Genomic DNA, 21,490 nt, shown 5'->3' on the forward strand with positions numbered 1-21,490 from the left:
AAACACAAGTTATAAAAATTTTGAAAAAGAAGGTGTATATATATATATAAGTACACATAAAATTCTGGAAGGAAATATTTATATACACGGTGTAAATTTTAACAGAGGTTATCTTGGGGTGGTAGGTTTCTCGGTGGTTGTAATTTTCTGCTTATCTATATTTTCCCATTTTCCTCTAATTGATCTGTATTGCTTAGAAAGACTTAACTTCAGAATAGAAAAAAAATAATCAGATCCAAGAGTAAGATCAGTCAAATAATCATACTAGAGAGTAAAATCAGTTTCATCCAGAAATATCTATAATATATGCCATACATATTTCCAGAATTCTCCCCTGATTGCTTTGGTAATTGATATAGATTAAATCGTTCCCTCATTTTGCTGGACTCTCTGATTTTTCCACTTTAATTCACTTTCAGTAGAAGAATAGGACTGATGAGAGCTCGGCAAAGGCATTTTTAAACACGTAGTGTCTTTGCCACAGGCATCCTAAGTAGAGATTGGGTAAAGAACTGAAATCAACACTTTTGAACTTCATTCTTCAAGAGCCACCTTATTTATAGCAAGAGAAATATTCTTTCGGCTCTCTTTGAAGGAAGCAACAGAGGCATGAGGGGGAAAGCTGACTGACCCCAACTCTGTGTTCTCTGGAAAGTCACCGTGAACGTGCAGAGTTTGGTTATTTGTTATTTTCTTTTGGAGTTGGGAGCCCGGTTCATGGGTCTCCTCGGCCCTTCTCCCCACGCCCACCTCCTTCCCTACACACCCCCTTCCTTACACCTGCTTGCTGATGGCTGCTTCCAGCATGGGTATCTTCTCTGCTAATAAACACAGTCCTAGACAACTTTGCTCTTGGAGAATTCACTGAACGCATAATTAAGAGGGAGCCCTGTGCTTTGAGGTCACCCCGGTGAGAAGTCTCCACAGATCTACTTGTTCCTTGCAGCGAAGACAGTCAGGATCCATTTCTGCTAAGCAGTGCTCAGGAGAAAGTCAAATTAGATTAATTACCTAGAATAAAAATGGACTTGTACTTTTGCTAGTAATGGATTTCTAGTCCAGCGAGCTTTACAAGTATTAATAGCATGCTAGTTCTTGGCAGATGATAATCATTAGTGAGCAAGGAACTCTACCCTCCCGAGACGATTTAGCTTTGTCACTATGTGGTTATCTTTGTCTTAGCGTTATGCGGAGGCAGAGAGAAATGTTCCTTAAATCTGCTTGTGAAGCATAACAGTTTCCAGGGTAAGTCAAAGAGAGGGCTTTCCCGCTCTAATTGTGTGTGGTTTCTGTTTTTTGTTTTGTTTTGTTTTTAATGTGGGTTCTGAATTAAATATAGTAAAGTTCTTTTAAATTTTATTTTGAGGGTCCAAGTGGGAACCCTGTTCCGAGAAGGAACTCACTGGATGTGAATTCGTTTGACGTGTGTGAGCTTCCTCCCCGACTAGTGCTCTCAGCTCCATGTTCATACCAAGGACCGGCCTCATCCTTGGGTGGAGGAGGTCACCACGTATCCGTCACAAATCTCTGAGGGGTCCTCCACCAGCCAGGAACTTTACTTCTTTTTCCTTAATCTCAAAACCACAGTCTTTGTTAAGTACATTTCTATCGGGTGAAAGGAGAGTATTTCACCTGTTTACTGCCAGTCACTTGCACTAAGATTTTAACCCTTTGGTCACAGCTGAGTTGCAGATGACAACAACAGTTAAGGGTGAACAATTGAAGGCGGCCCTCACGCCCTGCACCCCAGGGCCCTGAGGTTGAGCACCTCCTGACGCTTTGCACCCTAAACTTGCTTCACCCCAGTCCCAGCCCTGACATGTAGGTTACAGAACTTTTACCTGGATTGTCTGACTTGATTCTCACTGCAACCTTGTGTAATCAAGCAATTACGATGACTCTTTCAATTGATAAGGAACCTAAATTTTCAGATGAAGATCGTGCAGGCAATAGATGGATGGGAACCTAGAGCTTCGTTTTAATGCCACACTCTTTCTACTAAACCATGCTCTTTTTTCCAAATGGAAGGGAAACTGTCGAAATGAGAGGGGATAGAAAGACAGGATGGCAGTAGTGACAAAGCATACCGTGGTTATCGCTGATTCCTGTTCCAGCCTCATGTGGGGAAGCGAATAGCCACATCTCTAAAGGATTCGAAAGGCAGAGGGCAGCTTCAGAAATAGATGACACAATCAAATGGAGATGAGCAAGATGAAAGGAGAAAGCAGAAGAAGGTAGGTTAGAAACCAGAATTGATACAGAACATATTTGGCCATCAGAGCAAATTAGAGAAAGCAATTCAAGCCTCGCTGGATGCATGGCACCCTCGCCTCGACAAAGACACCGATTCCGGGTCTGTTTGATTTCCATGCACGTGCAGGGAAAGCGCTTCACAGCAAGGTCTGCTTAGATAGGGAAATTGGCAATTTCTCAGTAGCTATTTGCCACATCTTTTCATTTTTCCTAAATAATGTTTGTGTGGTTGGATACTTCTGATGTTTACTCAGGCTAAACACATTCTCATTCTCTTCTGCACCTTTTCCTGCATGAGATTAACGCCTACTATGCTGGATAAGCAACATTTTCTGCAATGAAAGATTATTTCCAAAGTGTCACCTTCCAGAAATTGTACTTTCAAATGGTGATTCAAAGTTGTAATTATAGATTACAAGGCAACATGCAGGTAGATACAGGAAATAACTCTTTTAGGACTCACCCAGGGAAACAAAATCTTAAAATCCCATAAAGGAAGATTGGCATCACCTGCAAACTAAGAAGGGGTGGTGAGGAAGAGAAATAAATACAAGAGGTTTGAGAAGAGCAAATCTAAAGTGGAAACAAAATCAGTACTGGAATCCAGAAATGGTTTCTGAGAAATAGATTCTCTTAGATTTAATGTGCCCTTTGGAATTCAAGAGCTATATACTTAAAAATAAATTGGGGGCCTTAGATCAAAGAGAAGAAAAATGTATAACAGATTTCATAATAAAGTTTTATCCAACTCAGACAATAAGAATCCAATATTGTTAATTCTTGTAATGAATTATAGCAGTGGTTTTGAAAGTGTGGGTTCCTGACCAGTAGCAGCAGCAGCATCTGAACATTTGTTAGAAAGCAAATTCTCAGCCCCCAGCCCAGAGCTCCTGAATCAGACTCTGGGTGGAGCCCAGCAATCGATGCTTTAATGAGCCTTCGTGGATTCTGAAGTCAGAGAGCCACGTGTTACAGAATCTCCTTGTAGGTTCCAAACAGAAATCTGTTGAAGAGTTTACTAAATTATTAATGTAAATATTTTATTTTTGAGAATCACCAAAATCAAATACCTGTTCCTATAGGTGTATTCTGTAATTAACATCTCTTTTAAAAAGGCAGAAATCTCTGCATTGAAAATTTGATGTCAGAACCCATATTCAGAAAACAGCTATTTATATATGTAAATTGACAGGCATACAAAAGCTTGATTCCAAGAACTGAGAAAGTTTAATTCTTAGATAAAGCAATATTTCATCTAAAAAATTCTTCCTGAATTCTAAAGCAACAAAATTCAGACAAATAATTTGTTTTTAATAAAAAATTAATAAATAAAATTATTTATTACATAAATATTATTTATTATAATACAATACTTATTATATATTATTAATATAATTATATAAATAATATATATTTTACATATATAGTATTATTTATAGTATAGTATTTCTATTTATCTATATTTGTTATAATATATAATATATTATAATATTATTCTATTCATTTATAGTTTTTATATTTATAATTATATACGTTATAGTACATTAATTTATTACTATATATTTATTACTAAATATTTTATATTTGCTAATTTAATAACTAATTAGTTTTCATTAATTGTACAACTTAGTTTAATTAAAAAGTTATTCATTTCCGTATATTTTTAATAACATTGTTATGAAGCTATAAACCCTCTTTAAACCTTTAGTAGGTGTCAATTTGACTTAAAACGTTTGGACTTAATAGCTGAGTCTACTCAGTTTACTATGTATCAGGCCCTGCTAATCTTCGCAGAAGCCATATGAGACTGGTACTATCAGCTGTACTTTGCAGATGGTAACTGAAACAGAATAGTTAAGTAACTGGCTTGAGATCACACAGCAACTGAATGGCAGAGCTGGGTTACAAACCCAGGCTTTCTGACTCCACGGCTCATGTTCTTAACCAACAGGCTCTACCCTCCATTATTCCAATTTTTAAAATACAAACGTTTATATAAGATAGACAATATGTGGACTATTTTACAACTAAATTTTGCATAGAAAGTGATGTATGTAAGTGTCTCCATACACTTTTTGTCAAGCAAGTCATCAATTATTTAAACAAGAACTTTTATCTTGATTAGGCATGCCAACAAGTGAAAATATTAGTGGACAATTGGTATGAAGAGAAAAGCCTGTGAGAATTCAAACCATTTTTATTTTCAATAGGCTAAGAAGAGAAATTTAACAAAATCCTAATTTGTCTATTCATGTTTCATCCTTGTATACATATTTCCATGAAATATTTTAGCACTGATGAACTTTTTATAATGTTTTAAAGTAGTCCTGATTTCAGCATTCTGGAGAGAACTCCATATTTCTAGAGGTTTGCTGGCTTTGGATTTGAGTATCATGGAGGGTAAACAAGCATGTACTGTTGACATGAGCTACTCTGCTTCTATAGCTGCTCCCTCACACTGCCACATGTGAGGGTATGGTCCCAAGGTAGCAATGGACTAGGGGGCAAAGGGACTTAGGTATCATTTCCCAAGCACATTGTCCATCCTTTAAGCTCTATGTTACTCCTCATGTCCTTCCCTTCCCCAGAAATGCCCTTTTGCTTTAGCTTTACTTGTCATTTGAGATCCTAACCACACTTCAAAGCCCAAATGATATGCCGTCATGCTCTGCGCCAAACCTTTCCTGATGACCCGGATGAAATCCTTTGGAACTCCCGTGGCGTTTCATCCACTCACATGACATTCATATTATAGTTACTCATTTAGGTGTCAACACCCTTATGACACTGCAGTTTCTTGGAGGGAAGAAACTATGTCTTAAACATCTTTGCATTCCCATAATTCCTACCACAGCGTCTTGCTCATGACAATAAGAATGCCTGCTCAGCCATTATGGTTTATGAGGTGCTTTCACTATGAATCTCGTTTCATCCTCACATCTACCCTGCGAAGAAGGTATAATTATTACTCCTTTGGTACACGTGAAGAATTTGAGAGTAAGATTGAGAAAGTGTTTTGCTTGATGTCACTCTGACTCCAAATCCGTGCTCCTTCCAACGCACATCTATCCTCAAACATTTGTCAAACAAATGGACAAATTAGAAAACTGAATTAATCAATTCCAGGGATAGTAGGGGATCGTACTGCAAAGTTGTCGTTACAGCCTTCCATTGCTTCTCCGTGACCTTCTAGACTTCTCTACAAATCTCCAGGCTCCTCCACAGACAGCAGTGGCAGGGACAATGGGTATGGGATGCAATTGCCATGTAGAATCTGACAGCTGTGGCCTGGGGAACTCATCTCCCCTCCCCTGAAGGTTTAAGAGGAACACCCTGACAGTAGATATGTGAAAGGGAAGGAGAAGAATTTTCTAGTCAGGAAAGTGCCAAGTAGCAGATGAATCCTCATCTGAGTGTGAAAATTTTTCCACTCCAATACCAGTCCCTCTCATGGGCCTGAATGTATGCTATTTATTTTATTCTGGACAGCATCACCCCAGTAATCAATTGCCTACCATCCCATAAAAATAATTTTAGTTGGATATCTCAACTGAGAACTGTAAACTAGCTGTGGGGCAAGAGTGATGAGAGCAGCCCCCTATTTCAGCTCTGAAACTCTTGGCTCAAGCTTGTTCTCCATGCCCCATTATATTTGGGAAGTCTAATATATAAAATTCTCAAATGAGATTCACCACTCTTCATCTTGAGCTTGTTTAAAAATGCAGATTCCCAATCTCTGCCTTAAGGCTTCTGATTTACTAGGGCCTACTGAAGAGTCTTGAAATCTGCATTTTAGATAACCTCACAGGTGATTCTAATAAAGATGATGAGTAGATCACAATTCGAGAAACAATGAGTCTGTGCGTCTGGCATGTGGGCTGTTTATGTGATCATTCTAATCCCGCTGTTTCCTCCCAAAATCCTTTTATAGATGATTATCTTATTAGCCTTCATAAGCAGTCTTAAAGCTTGCCATGCGTTTGGCTGGAGCCCATAAGCATTTATGGTGTAGCATCTGTTAAGAATTCCAATTTAATTTATTTTACCATCAGTGAAATTGAGGTCTCAGAGCCTAAGTGGAGGCAGGTTGGAACAAATCAAAACAAAATAATTGACTGGGAAATATGACATACTAACCAGAAGCATTATTCAGAAAGCGTTTATGAGGCTAAACAGTGGAGTAGCAAGTGCTTTTATACCCATTTTTTAGATCAGCAAACTAAAAGAAAGAGAATTGCCTTGCCAAAGGTCATGGAGTGAAGAAGTCATAAAGAAAAGAGTAAGCGCGTCTCTCCCACATCCAACAATCCTCAGACCACACACCTTCAGTTTCCTGATCTTTAAACTTAATGCCACATACCTGCGAAGACCCATGAGCTGCTCTCAGGAAATGATGACCTTGAATTCTTGGATATTTTGCTTTAGAAAGTTAAGTTATTTACTTAGTTCAATTACTCTGAAAATGTAGATTTGCTCACATAGATTTAGTCTGCGCCTGGCTCGTTTTCATTGTGAATTTCCATAAATCTACTGGGTAAAATTATAAAATATTTTATACAGAATATACACATAGGTAATCGTAAGTTTATGATTTAAAAATTGCTAATATTTTAACTAGGCAATTTAATAGCTTGTGATTTGATCAAAACATCTACAAACTTGACATTAAGACTCAAGTCCCAAACCGTGATTGCTCAAAGAAATATGTTTTTTGATGCTCTGGTTTTCAAGTTAGGACCAAAACTTTGTTCAAGAAACATCCACATAAATGTTAGACCCACTTCCCATCATTGCTCATATATATGCATATATAAACTTCATTTTCTAAATGCAATGTCCAAATGATGGAAACCAAAAGTGAAAAAAGAAATATCTTCAGTGCTCGAGAGTAGCACGACATGTTTTCGTGTGTCGTTGTTGGAGAAAGTTATGTTTACAGTGAAGAAGAAGAATCTAAATTAGGAACACACTAAGATTTCCCTTTTTTCTCAATTTTTTTTCTTGTATGACACATGACGAGAAAAAACATGTTTTTAATTTTAGAACTTCTCTTTGTTGAAATAAGTTGTGACAACATCACTTTTATAGCCGACTCAATTCCATGTTAGTTTTCAGGAATGGAACTTCTATTTATTTTGATATTGACACTGCCAGGAATGTTTTTAAAGCACAGTTAAAGACGAGATGCTGGCTTTGCATGACTCTGTAAAGGAAAATAAGAAAGATCCACTCTAAACCAAAGACTTATTTTGGTGCCTGCTGTAAAGAGAAACAGAGAAAAATGCATTTGGAAAACTAGTATAAATGTTTCAAATATGAATCTCATTTATCTGCTTATTAGATAAGTGCTGAAACTGAGCAAGGAGGACCACGTGGCACTCTACTAAGACACATACATCAGAAACAGAATAAAAAATCTTTCCAAGTAAATTCTTATCATGTATTGCTTTCTGCAATATTGATTACATGTTTTAAAAATAAAACATTGCAAACTAATGTAAAAAGAACTGGCAGAGCTGAATTAACCTCAGTTCATAGAGTTTAAACGCACTGAGTTTAATTTAATTCCAATTGGGGTATCTGAAATTTATAGAAGAAATTGTTTTAATTTCTGATATATTCTCTATCAGATCCAACTATTTAGTTGTTTTTACTTCAAACAAAAAGATAAGTTTAAAATTTTTTAAAGTCTTCTGAATATTTTAATTAGGACTAGACTCTGTGACTTCCCCTTCCCCCATTTTCCACTACAGTACTTACTAGGTCAAACAAGGATGCTTGGCAGCCTTTGGGTCTGTGGACTCATTGTGTGGTTTCATGGCTTCTTAAAAAAAAGTTTTGTAACCAAACCAAACCAAAGCTATGATACTCCAGGGTTTGTGGCTTGCCTGAAATCTGAACAGGAAATATGGACTAGTGATCTGGGTCACGTGACCACCTGTCGTTATGCTCCCCAAATGGAACCAAGAAGCTCAGTCAAAAAAGACAAGGCAGATCCATTTACAAGATTAGTAAAGGACAACATTTGGGAGGAAGGAGGTGGAGGGGCAAACCAAGGTACAAAGAGCACATAGCCAATTCTGTTGCTGGACCCAGGGAATCAAACTGAGTTATCCATGAATTCTAATTTCTGGTTAAGATTTCATACTACCTTGGTGAATTAGCCGGTGTACATCATTGAGCTCATAGGTTTTCTTTGTTGCCTATAATCTCCAGAGAATTCATTTCTACAAGGTGTGTGGTTATTTGCCACAAGAGGAAGTTGGAAGAAATGTTTTAAAAATTACTTCCATGAGACACATAGCAATTTGATTCATCTTCTTACATTGTTGTTGGTGCTGTCAAGTCAATTCTGACTCCTAGTGACAACCCTACCTGGTCTTTTCATGCTGTCCTCTCCCCTTCCAGCATAATATCAGACAATGCTCCACTGCTATTCATAGGGTTTTCATGGCCAATTTTTTTTCAGAAGTGGGTGGCCAGGTCCTTCTTCCTAGTCTGTCTTTAGTCTGAAAGCTTCCCTGAAACCTGTGCACCATGGAAAACCCTACTAGTATTTGAAATCCCAGTAGCCTAGCTTTCAGCATCACAGCAACACACAGCCACCAAAGTAGGAAAACCGCCAGATGAGTGGTGTGGTTCCCTGACAGGAACAACCCCAGGCCACACAGTGAGAGCACCGGATCTTAATCACCAGACCAACATTCTTACTTTGGCAGCCATCTTTTCTATCTTGGGTTTTCACCACTGGTAATGTTCCATAATTTTACAGAAAAGATTTTGTACGTTCCTCCTTTTTTCCTAACATAACACATACCACCCAAGGTCTCATGTTATTGATTCTCCTTCTATGCATGCTTTTTAAAAGAAATTAACAATCTTGCTATGATGGTATTTGGAATGAACTACATATCAATAATGTAAAGGCAACAACACACTAAATGTGAGGGAAGAGTTACCTTTCAGAAAATTCCCAGTAAAAGTTATTGAAAACTAAATTTCTATTAAGTAAATCCTAGGTTCACATTCATTTTTACTATGCAATCTCAGATTTGTTCTCATTAGAGTTTGACCTTAGTTTTTGTGGAAAAAAAATAGAATAAACATGGGAGGTTCTGGGTATTATACTTTAGCCAGCAGAAATATTCCCCACCCAACAGCAGATCTGGAAAAATTAGACCCTCTTTTCCCCATCTCCTGGAAGTCAGTGGTGATGCCAGCTCTAATGAGGCCTGCAGATTTCCAGCTCATTGCAGTAACCCCAGCCTGCTTAGCTCTCCCTGCCTTATGGTGGGGAACTATTTGGCTTTGAAGGCCCTGTTTTAGAAACAAAACCAACCAAACTTGTGGCTGAGTTTTAGCTGTGGAAGATAAAAGGAGAAGGCAGAACGAACATAGCCCCTGAGACTGCTAGCTAAGGCAAAGGGGAGAACGTTGCTATAATTAAATGAAACAAAGAAGACAGGTCAGGGAACAGACTGGGGAGTTGGATAGGTGCATAATGACCAAATTGAACTTCAATTTTGGACTCATATCGACAGATCTTGTTGTATTTTAGAGAACTCCTGCCTGTGTCCGTATCTTGTTGACTGTAGGACACACTTACCACAAAGACTTCCAAAACCGTGCAATCATCTTTGCTCTCTCCTTCCACACCCTCGCTACCCCCACTGACCCCCAGTAGTGCCAGGGTCTGACTTCACTGAGTTCTAAGCTAACTGGCATGAGCCCCTTTAACTTTACCAGTCCTACCTGCAAATAACTGATATTCCCCTTTTCTTCCGCAAGTAAACATTTCCTCTGATTTTTATCCATTGATTCTTTCTGTCCTATCTCAGAGAAAAAGCACCACTTCCTCTCCCAAGGGCTGCACTGGTGTCCCAGAACTCTTGATTGCATCACATGAATAAATGAGATAAGGTAATATAAGAAAAGCACCAGTGCCACGTAAAAGAAGTCAGTGGTCTCTCGGTCAGCTAGACAAGCATAGGTTCTTCTCTGAGAACTTACTCCTTAGATGATACTGATTTGCGTTACCAGGTTTGTTTGTTTTTTTTTCTGTCTCTGTAGTATTGAATCTTATCTAACCAAAAACTTTTTAAAATATTCGTCCTCGTGTGGCCCTTAACTCATTCCTGGATCCCTGTTGAAGTTTAATCTCAGCTCTGAGATCGCTAGCCCAAGATTTACCATCTCCCACCTTCTACTCACACTGTGGAAGTTTCCAGGCTAGAAATAAACAAAGCTAGTTCCTCCAGACGTCGTCAACTCCACACCCACCTCAGGAAGCGTAAAAGCAAGTCCTCCAAGGAAGGCCTAGTGAGGCTTCTGTTCAATCCGGACTTCACCACTTATTAGCTGTGTGACCCTGGAATTTTATGCCTCACCTTAAGCATGGAGATAGAAGAAAGCCCGGGCTGGGAGGGGGGCAAGAGGAGAATGCCTCTGGCACAACATCTAAGAGGGTGTCAAAAACCTAAGTCATGATGGTAAATAAGATTGTAATGCAATATTTTAAAGAATCTAAATTAATGCCAAAAAATCCATGATGAAAAAAATGTAGAAATTTTAAATAAAGATGTTGTCAACAATGATACTGTGTGGAGCTATACATACAAAGGAAAAAAATCAGTTAAGTAATACCGATCCTATTTTTATTTAAAATTTTTGTCTTTATTCATCATGGATTTTTTTTGCACTGATTTAGTATTTCGTTTGGTTTTTGGGGTTTTTTAAATATTTTACTAAAGTATTATTTACCTTAATTACTGGATTTTGCTCCCAGTTAAGTTTGAGTCAAAGGCAGTGCCCCACTTGCCTCCCGCAAGTCCTAGCTGTCCCTGTCTGTCGCACTGTTTTGATGGCTTCACTTCCAAAGGCCAGTGACTAATTCTAATATGAGATTAAAGAGTTCATGATTCAGGTAAAGAAAACATTTTGTTTTACCAGTAAAACAAGTTGAGAATGAGTTTCAGCCATGTGTTCGCAATGATAATCCTTTTTCAGAGGGTTTCCCTGTGTATACCTCCCTGTGTGGGGCCAGTCTAGATACGTGGGCAAAACAAATGCTTAATTCAATGACTCTATCCAACCAACCACTTCAGTCAACTGCTCGCCTGACATGTTTAGGTGATTCAGTCAATGTCTTCAATGGTTTCCACACAACCAATCCACTTAAAAAACCAGGGCCATATCTGTAAGAACAAGAATTACAGGAGATGACTACGTCACAACTGAAAGAAAAGTTTGATTTTTAACTCTCTGTAATCATTAGTTCAAAGGTGAAGTCCAGCAGGGGAGAACTTGGACTGGATGTCAGCCATGTTTCTCCTTTGTTGACATAGAGACAAAATTTGTCAGCTGATGGGGAAGACTTTGTACTCTTTAAGGTAATTTGAGTTACCAGTGGTGTGTCTAATTACATAGAATGCAGAAAAAGAAGGCTTTGAAAAGTCATTCTGGGTCTTATCTGTCAAGTAGCGTGAACAATAATGAAAGTACTTAACTCGCATTATTCTTCTAGTACTGCAGATTCACAGGATCGCTTCATAGACAGTTAAAATGAGGGCAACGCACCAGCGAGATAACCTGATTCCCTCTTTAGCGACTGCTTGAAATTCTTCTGCAAACTATGTGCAATGTGAAGGGTTTGTCTGAATACCTCAGAATGCAAACACATCTTTTTTTTAATTTAAAAAATAACACTGGGTTTCCTTTGATCCTAATAAATCTATTGAAAGATTCCAGCTAAAATTAAAACTAAAGAGGACAACAGGAGAAAGGGAAGAATAAGCTTATTTATCATTAGTTCAGGATCAATTACATCTTGGATCAAAAGGTGCCAAAATCCTCACGGGGCCCTGAGAGTGTAATCAGACTCCTTTCTGGAATCAGCCAATTCCGAGTGGCGATGCTGACGTACATGCCTGGTCCTGGCCGTCAGACTGTCTCGGAAACTAGAGAATTGGTGGTGGACCCTACACTTGCATTTGGCTTCATTATTTCCTTGGTGCTCAAACAAAATCAATAATCCAAATTCTTCAATTTGAAAACTGAGAAGTGATTGGTAGAGGCTCCATTTAGCACCCCTGAAAAGTTTATCTCAGGGCTGGAATTAACCGCGTATGCCGGACAAGAAATTGACCTGAATCTTTCTCTATGGATTAGTTCAAATCAGACATTTTAGCACTGGAAGGAAACTTAGAAATCAGCCAGTTCAAACAGCTCTGATTTTACAGAGTATAAAACCTGCTCAAGATCACACAATCTTTTAGAATATGAACCCAGATTGAAGGACTTCCTTCTCCAATGTTCTTTCTACTACTTAATTCTGCCTACATAGAAGGAATGCCACTTGCTAAGTTGAATATAGTTAGAATATCATGGAATAGAATTGGAATTTTTTTTTACACAAAGTAGAAAAAATACTCACATAAGTTATATTTAAAAAAGAGTCTGATGGCTCTGTTATAGATTTACTGGTTCTATATGAAAATCATCCTTATCAATGGTAATAATTTTAATGTGTTCCAAATGTGGAAATAGTATATGATTGAAATTGGTAATATGTAGGTGTTGAAAGCTGGATACGCCAGTTGTCTCCCGTACACACAGTTTCCTGCCTAAATCACAGAGTCGCCTTGGTTAACTGCATGCCCAAAGGGCATGGAGCACTGAGCTCAGAGATGAATAATATCAAAAGAGAGGAAGGAATTTAAAATCGTATTGGATGCATATGATTACATCTATGTATGTTTTACTAGTGTATGCATTCGAAAAGGAAGTTTGGCACTATTCACCTTAAATTTACACAATTTGCATGTCAAATTTATCCAATTCAAAACAGGTAAAATGCATTAAAAAAATAAAGCTCAAAAGCTAAAAAGAAAGAAAAGGGATGTTTGACATGACCTACAAATCCATGATTACTTAGATCACCTGACACCATCATTTTTAGAATGACTTTATTGGGGTAATAAGTGAAGAAGTGAAACTACAAAACAGAATTGTCTGCACCAAATTATCTCCTTCAGGAGGACACTTGGAAGACCCCCATACAGAACACAAGTCCATCGAGGGAGTATTGCTGTCTGCAGACACTAAGGCCTTTTATAAAAACGAGGTATATCTGTCCTTTGCTAGAGTTTCCTCAACTTTCTGAAACTTGTTCACAAAGCCTTTATATCCTAATTAATTTAGTTTCAAAAAGACGATATCATGGACCTAACACCACCAACGTTTCCAGTAAAAGCATTGTCATGCCCATGAAAATCAAATAAGCATCTCCATTTGTACCTCTGCACCTTGAAGCGTGCAACATTTATTTCCGACCAAATTTAAGAACATAGTGGATCAGAAGTCAACATAACAGCCAGGAAGCCAGCAGGAGGCAACAGCCCCATAAAGAACTGACACAAGTTTTCAAATGCATTTTGTATAAGCTTTAGGGAGGTATAATTGACATACAATAATCTATGCTTAGTTAAAAATGTATGATTGTGACATATATCACCACAATCAAGATAGTGAGCCTACCCATCACCCACAGAAATTTCCTCTTATCCTTTTGGAATCCCTCCACCATACTTGGTGCATTTTCTAGAGTTTTGTATAAATGGAATTACCCATAGGTCTGGTTTCTTTAATGCAAGGTGATTATTTGGATAGTCACCCATGTTGTTGTGTGTATTAATATTTCAATCCTTTTTGTTTTCCCGAGTAGTAGTTCATGATTTGGCTCTACCACAGTTTGGTTATCCATTCACCTGTTGATGGACATTTGTGTTGTTACCAAGGAAATTGCTACAAACATTTTTGTACAAGTCTAGATAAAGGAATACCTACTTTCTTTTCTCTTGGTTAAACGCCTGGGACGACTAGAGTGACTGGATCATATGGTAGGTGCAGGTTTAACTATTTTTGGGGTTTTCTTTTTTAACTGCCAAACAGTTTTCCAAAATGGCTGTACATATCCATCGGCAATGAATAGCAGTTCCAGTTTCTCTACATACTTGCTGATACTTGACGTAGTCAGCCTTTTCAATTTCAGCCATTCTAATAGGTATGTAGTTGTAGCATGGTCATCTTGATGCGCATTTGTTTAATGACTAATGATGTTGAGTATCTTTTCATGTGCTTTTTTTGCCATCTATATATCTTCTTTAGTGAAGTGGTGATTCAAATCTTTTCCCCATGTATTGGATTGTTTTCTTATTGAATTTTGAGACTTCAGGATATAGTCTGGGTACAACTCCCTTATCTGATACGTGCTCAACAAATATTTCCTCCTAATCCGTGGCTTGTCTTTTCATTCTCTTAACAACATCTTTCACGGTTTCTTTTGAAGGGCAGGCATTTTAATGTTTGATAAAGTTCAATCCATCATGAGTAAATTTCTGCATATAGTATGAGGTATGGATCAAAGGTCATTTTTTCATGGATCCAGCACCATTTGTTGCATGATCTCTCCTTTCTCCACTGAATTGCCTTACACCCTTGTCAAAAATCAGTTGTTTGCACATGTGTGGTTCTATTTATGGACAATCTATTGTTGTTCTTCGATTAATTTGTCTGTCTTGATGCTAATGCCACACAATCTTGATTACAGTGCCTGCATAAGAAGTTTTGAAATCAGAGAGTGTTCACCCATCAACTTTGTCCTTCTTTTTCAAAATTGTTTTGGCTATTCTAGGCTCTTTTCATTTCCATATGAATTTAAGAGAGCTTGACAATATCAACAAAAAAGCCAATAACTTGCTGGGGTTTTTATTGAAATTGAGTCGAATCAATAGACCCTCTTAAGGAGAAATGGCATCTTAACAATATTATTTCAACTTATGAACAAGACATGTTCCTCCATTTATTTAAGTCTTTAATTTATCTCAACAATGTTCTGTAGTTTTCAGTGTACATATTTGCACATCTTTTGTCAGTTTACTCCTAAGTATTTCATTTTTTTGTTGTTATCGCAAGTGATACTGCTTTTTACATTTCAATTTGCAAATGTTTGCTCCTAGTATGTAAAAGTACAATTGATGTTTATGTGTCAATCTTGTATCTTATAACCTTGTTAAACTCATTTGTTAGTTCTAGTACCTTTTTGTAGATTCCGTCAAATTTTTTTCATAGACAGGTACATCGTTTGAGGATAAAGACAATACTACCTCTTCCTTTCAATCTTGATACCTCTCTAACTTTCTTTCAATTAGTGTTAGCATGGTATATCACTTTTCATCCATTTACATTTAACCTATTTGTGTGTTTATATTTAAAGTGTCTTTATTCTAGACAGCATATAGCTGCTTTTTCATCTAATTTGACAATATCTTTCTTTTAATGGGTTGTTTAAGCCATTCACAGTTAATGCAGTTATTGATATGGTTAAGTTTAAGTCTTTCATCTCACAATTTATTTTGTATTTGTCCCATCTCTTCTTTATTCCCCTTTCCTTCTTTTACTGCCTTCTCTTGGATGGAGTATTTTTTATGAATCCAGTTTATCTCCTTGGTTGGTTTATAGCTGTAATTCTTTGTTGATATTTTAGTATTTGCCTTACGATGTCTAACGTACATTTTTAACTTATCACAGCCTATCTTCAAGTGATAGTATACAGTTTCATGTATGGCACAGAGCCTTGAAATAGTATACTCATTTCTCCTCTTCTGGTCTGTATGCTATTGCTATCTTATATTGTACTTACACATATGTCATAAACACTACATTATCTTTGTTTCAACCATCACTTATTTCTTAAAATGGTTCAAATAATAATAAAAACGTCTTATATATTTAGTTAGTGACCATTTCTCATGCTCTACATTTTTATATAGATGCATATTGCCACCTAGGGTCATTTCCCTTCTACGTGAAGAATTTCCTTTAACATTTCTTATAGTTTGGGTTTACTGGTGATGAATTCTTCCAGCTATATATTTGTATTTCTAAAAACATCTTTATTTTACCTTATTTCTGAAAGATCATTTTGCTGGGTATAGAATTCTCTATTGACAGATTTTTTTCTTTCAGTCCTTTAAAGATGTTGCTCCACTGTCTTCTCACTTGCCTTCTTTCCAGAGAGAAACCTGCTCTCATCTTTACCTTTGTTTCTCTGTACCTGATGAGTCTTTTTTACCTTGCTGCTTTCTTGATTTTTTCTTTTTCACTGCTTTTGAACAATTCAATTTTGAGGTTTCTTGATGTAATCTTCGTCATAGTTCTGTGCTTGGGGTTTACTGAAATCCTCAGATCAATTGGTTTACAGTTTTCACCAAATTTGGGAAATTTAGTCTATTATTTTTTTAAATATTTTCCTGCCCCACCTCCTTCTTTGAGGATTCCAATTATACACATATTAGACTAATTGAAATTATCACACATCTCACTGATGCGCTTTTCACTATTTAAATTCTTTTTTTCTCTGTGTGTTTCACTTTGTATAGCTTCTCTTGCTATGTCTTCAAGCTCATTAATCTTTTATTTTGCAATATATAATATTCCATTAATCCCTATCCAGTGTATTTTTAATCTCAGATATTGTAGTGTTCATTTCTAGAAGCTTGGTTTTGGGTCTTTTTATATTTTTCATGTCCCTATTTAACTTCTTGAATATATAGAGTACAGTTATGATAACTTTTTAATGTAGTTCTCTGCTAATTTTACCATTTATGTCAGTTCTTAGTAAGTTTCAATTAACTGCTTTTTCTCTTCATTTTGGTTTATATTTTCCTACTTTGCATGCCTGGTCATCTTTGATTGTATTCAGACATTGTGAACTTTACCTTGTTGGGCACTGGATAATTTTGTAATCCTTTACGTATTCTCGAGTTTTGTTCTGGGCAGCAGTTAAGTTACAGGGAAGCAGTTTGATCCTTTTGAGTCTCTAATCCATCTGGATGATTTTTTCCTGGCCCTGGGTAGTTTCCTCTCATGAATTCTCTGATTGGTACTCAGCTAAACACTAGAAGAGGACCCTCAGAAGATGTCTGGAGCTCTCTCTCTGTGCTGCTCTCTCTTCTCATAGGTTCTGTTTTGAGAACTCTAGCTGCCTCGATCTCCCCAGATGCTCAGCTTTCTCTCCTCAATTCAGAAAGTCCGTTGCCTCCTGCTGTGTTCCCTCTCCCTGCAGTGCAACCTAGAAACTCTCTCAAAGCAGTAATCTGGAGCAATCATAAGGTTCTCCTTGTTTGTTTTCCAGTTCAAGGATCACTGTCTTTTGTTTCCTTGTGTTCAGTGTCTTGAAAATCATGGTTTCAAATATTTTGTCTGTTTTGTTTTAGTTTGGTTTTGGTTTTGGTTGAGTCAGGCAGGAGCATAAATTCAGTCCTCTTTTCTTCCATCTTGGCCAGAAGAAAAGGTCCTCAATTTAATTTGTAACCTCTTATAAAATTAGTCTACATTTTCTTTTGAAAGATGTTATGTATTTATATTTCTCAGCATCTTTAACCAATAATTTAAAGCTTGATGCTAAAATATCAAAGGCAAAAGTTCCCCTGGTTTCAAAGAAAAACACAAAAGCTCAAAGAGATTAAATGATTTAGTACCCATCTGTGGCTTTGATGCAAACTACCGCAAAAAAAATCTTACATGAGCATGCAGAGGTCTCTTCTCTTAGCTAAGGATGACTACCCCTTAAACTATAAAATAATTCAGTAACATTAAGTTCCTAGAGGAAATAATAAATAGGACTAACTTCCTAGTATACTTATTTGAAGTGATTGTACCCAACAGGTAAAATAATAGATATGAACTCCCTAAAACATTGCTTTAATTGATGACACTTTTCTGCATGGTAAAAACATAGCCCACAAAACCATCTGTAAAATGTTACTCATATCTCAAGACTTCCTCACATGCATTTATAAAGTACAATGAAAGAATATTTCAGTCAAATTTGTGCAAATTGAAGGTGCATTCAATGTTAATGATTCGTATTGCTCACTTGATGCTGCCATTCCATAAGTAAGTGACAATAGGATCTATAGAAACTGTGCATAACTCCTGAATAGAACTTTATCCTGAGCTAACAACAACAAAAGCGTAATATGGATCCCACAATCCTCCATTCAACAAGAGGATATCCTCTACCCGTGCAGAATGATATTAACATAAAGCAAACACCAAGAAACATATCAGAGAAAGTCAGGGGCAGACTCAGGTTTGATGGGGCCTAAAACTTAATTTGGGGAACTTCTTTAAGGAACAAAATCCAAAGTTACAAATATATAACTCTGACAACGAGGAAGTCAACACAGTATTTTTGGAAGGTGTTCCACTATTGGAGGCTCATTCTCCAAGTACAGGAGTGACTGCGAACCACACAAATACATCCTACCAGACCCAAACTGAGTGTGTCTCCAACTCCACTTCACCTAGAGATGAAAAGTGCATATGGCTGTGCAAGTCAGGCCATACCTGCCACAAGGGAAAGTATGCAGGGGGGCAAGTTGCAATGGAAAGATATTCAGTGTTACTCCGTTGCAGCTAATATACCTTACCGTTGCAAATGTTACAAAGGTAACAAAGATTACATGTGAATACATCACTAGTCCTTAAGGAGCCCTGAGGTGAGACTGCATTAGTTTTATCCACCTCTGAGGGAAGGAAGGGTGGGGGACACAGTGGAAGTACAGACTGATATGGCTTAAAATTGTCACACTTCCTCCTTTCTCCAAACGAGCAATTTTAGAAACCTCGACATTGGGTGCTCATGGGGATCTTGCCTCTAATATATCCCTAAACACTGCAAGTTTAAAGGCCACTGGGAACATGTCTGCCTGTATATTTTATTTAGCCAAGAACATAAAAACGAAGGAAGGCTAAAGGAAATAAGTGGGTGAGAGATGGGTAGGTGGGATAGGCAAGGCCATCCAGACATGTGGTCCTGCCAGCACAGAGATTTACAAAATGACCTGGGATTCCAGATCTACCTGGTCATGCTAGCTCCATCCACCAACTCTCAGTCACCAAGTACCCCAGCAGTTGCTATGGAGACTGCCCAAGGTTCACATGGGTCCCCTTGACTAACATCCTGGGAAACTCAGACAAAAGGTAGCAATCTTATCCCATACTTGGATTAATAGCTGGGTACAGAACATTTTTTCCATCCTCAGCTATTCTGTTCTTGTCTAAATCAATTTGTTATGCTGTTATGTTGGAGAACGTATTCCTACAGCAATTTTCGCTAACCTACTTCTTACCCTTTAGTATGCAGTAACAAATAGACAGAAGTCCATCCACTGCGAGTTTAGCCCAAAGAGCATTGTGCTCTCCAGTCACAAGTCTTTGTGTTTTTTAGCACACTGCAATGAATGTGTAAAGAGATGTTAAATTAAAAACAAATATGCTTCTGCACACACATACACACATTACAACCCTGTAGTTCTCCAAGTGTCTACGTATAGTAAATCTTAAAGGGAAAGCCTATGTCAGACATAAATAATTCCCTCTAGAGATATTGGAAATCTCAGGACATTCTCCAGGATCTTGTCTCTTGGTGTCTTTCCCACAGAGAAATATTAAACTAATGGCATGGATTACACCTACAGTGAAAGGCGAAACGGAACACCAAGGCAGTCTCTGGAGGATTAGGTTTTGCTTTCTGACACCACCTGTTAGCATAGGAACCACAATCCCCGGGAACACAAAATGGCGGGGTCTCAGAGGCAGAGCTGCTTCTGAAGTTGACAAGTGTCCCTGTCATTTTTCAATTTCAGTCATTTCGTCCGCTGACAAGGTAAAAGGACTGTAGTAAAAGGGCACCCAGTGCCACTACTATAGATTTCTTGAGCTGGGTCATCTAGTTCACAAAAGGAATGGAGCTTTGGGACTGTCTGTTTATATTTACCATCGCTCTACACATCTGAGTCAGCAACAGCAGGCGATTGCATCACCTCCCCTCTGAATAACCACCATCACCCCAACACACACCTCCTCCAAAAGAGGTTTCATTTCTGTCCTTTCTGACCGTGTCTTTGAATTCACAAGAAGAAGCGTAGTGTTGCATTTAATATTCAGAATTGTTTGTCATATATTTAATGAGCCAATTTTTCATCTATGTGACATCTTGTTAAAACAAGAAATCGCTTTACAAGGTGGAAAGGAAAGAGCATGACTTTGGGGCTCAGACAATAATAGTTCCCAGCGCTGAACCCACAACTTAGACATTCTGTGGTTGTGGGCAAGTTTCTTATTCATTCTAAGTATCAGTGACGTTTTCTCTAATTGAGGGTAATAATATCTATTTTGAAGACTTGCTGGGAGGACTAAATAAGTGACATCCATGTATCTGACAAATACTAAAAACATGGTAAATATTTCCATTTCACAGTTCCTATGGCAGTTTTTTTTTTAAGTGCAACATTATTTTGTGTGATTGATGAGAAAATCTTCCCAGTTTTCAGCAAGTGTCTCAAAGAATTCTTTCAGTGAAAACCTTTTATCAGGGATTGATTCTTAAGAAATTTTATTTTATTATTATTAAAAGAGCTGTTTAATGTGAAATCGTTTATTTTGGGGACCAAAAGTTCTTATTCGTTTTCACTGCATACTCCCTATCCACTCTTGCCTGGGCTTATTACGGGGACAAATACAATGTAATGAAAATCAATTGGAAAACTGGAATTCTGCAAATTTTACTTGGCTTCATTCTGTTCAAACTTACCACATACAATCCTTCAAGTGTTTTAACTCTCTCGTGGGGAATCTTTCTCCTAAATAACAGCCCTTGCTTTCTGCATTCAATTCATGCAAAAGTGTGTACTGAAGACCTACAGTGGGCCATAGTAAACACTATGGGGTCTGCAAGAAAAATAAGTGATAATAGATTACGTAGTCATTATATGTTCACAAGCCACACATAGAACTTGACTCCTTCTTTCTTTTCTCCCCACGAAAGAGGTGATTTCCACACTCCAGGAACTTGAAATCTAGGGAGATAAGATTAATACATACAAATCAATTAGTAAGAAATTGATGATCGCCTACGTATAAAATCTTAAGTCATGCGACCTAAACCTTCCTAAATAGTTATCCAGGATGGGGTCTATCCCTAGAGCCAAGATGCCAGGAACTACATCATGGAAATGTTTAGATTTTAGCTGGATATTAAAGACAAGGAAAAAAATAGAGAAGTTAAGGAATAGTGAAAGGATATTACCCACAGGGGGACTGAATCATCGGCTTTTTGAAAGGAGCCAGATGATTAATTTGGGATCAGGGAGGAGAAGCCATGGATAAAGAC

General features: G+C 37.6%; 1 protein-coding gene across 8 annotated transcripts in view; it reads left to right on the top strand.

The window, feature by feature from the left end:
- GREM2 (gremlin 2, DAN family BMP antagonist) overlaps positions 1-21,490 on the top strand; it is a 102,972-nt gene that overhangs the window by 22,243 nt on the left and 59,239 nt on the right. Inside the window, exon 1 of one of the 8 annotated variants that reach the window (XM_005607946.4) lies at positions 924-1,245. The exons of 6 other annotated variants lie outside the window; for them this stretch is intronic. The gene's annotated coding sequence lies outside the window, so the exon portion shown is untranslated. Of the gene's footprint in view, positions 1-923; positions 1,246-21,490 lie in introns of those variants that run through there. One more of the 8 variants, XM_023632407.2, reaches the window with a different exon arrangement.

Source organism: Equus caballus, chromosome 30 (assembly GCF_041296265.1).
Source record: "Equus caballus isolate H_3958 breed thoroughbred chromosome 30, TB-T2T, whole genome shotgun sequence".
Lineage (NCBI taxonomy): Eukaryota > Metazoa > Chordata > Mammalia > Perissodactyla > Equidae > Equus > Equus caballus.